At 42.5% G+C, this 572-nt stretch overlaps 1 protein-coding gene across 12 annotated transcripts in view; it reads left to right on the top strand.

Moving 5' to 3' along the window:
- The window catches only part of LOC106869997 (calmodulin-regulated spectrin-associated protein 2), a 52,736-nt gene that overhangs the window by 35,602 nt on the left and 16,562 nt on the right, over positions 1-572 (top strand). The gene's annotated exons all lie outside the window — the stretch shown is intronic.

Below are 572 nucleotides of genomic sequence, written 5' to 3'. Positions count from 1 at the left end.
CAGGCTCCAATCTGATTTGGCAGAGTTTCTACAGCTGGATGCCCTTCCTAACGCCAACCACTCCGAAAGTGTAGTGGGTGCTTTTTACGTGCCACCGCCACGAGGGCCAGTCCGGCGGTTCTCTGATAATGTTCCAATCTATGTAGCTGTGTTCCGTTGGTGCAAGGAGTGGTTATGTGGTATGAAGTTTGCTTCCCAACCACATGGTTCTGGGTTCAGTCCCACTCCATGGTGCTTTAAGTGTCTTCTGCTATAGTCTTGGGTTCTACTTGTGGGTGGATTTGGTAGACGGAAACTGAAAGAAGCCTCTCTCACACACACACGCGTGTATGTGTGTGTGTGTACCTGTCCCCCACTGCTGCTTGGCAACCAGTGTTGGTGTGTCCCCAGGATTTGAAATTATTTTATTGTATTTTAATAGCTTGAAATGTCATTGCTGGGTTAAACTGGACCAAACAGTAATTTAATAATATTATTTATTTCTAGAGATTATTTAATATTACTAAAAATTAATTTCTCATAATTTCTAAAATAAACAATTTACTATTCCCCGTAACTTAGCAGCTCAGCAA

The sequence above is a fragment of the Octopus bimaculoides genome, chromosome 4, assembly GCF_001194135.2.
Source record: "Octopus bimaculoides isolate UCB-OBI-ISO-001 chromosome 4, ASM119413v2, whole genome shotgun sequence".
NCBI lineage: Eukaryota > Metazoa > Mollusca > Cephalopoda > Octopoda > Octopodidae > Octopus > Octopus bimaculoides.
The sequence above is the reverse complement of the archived record's forward strand: the minus strand, read 5'-3'. Positions and strand labels throughout refer to the sequence as shown.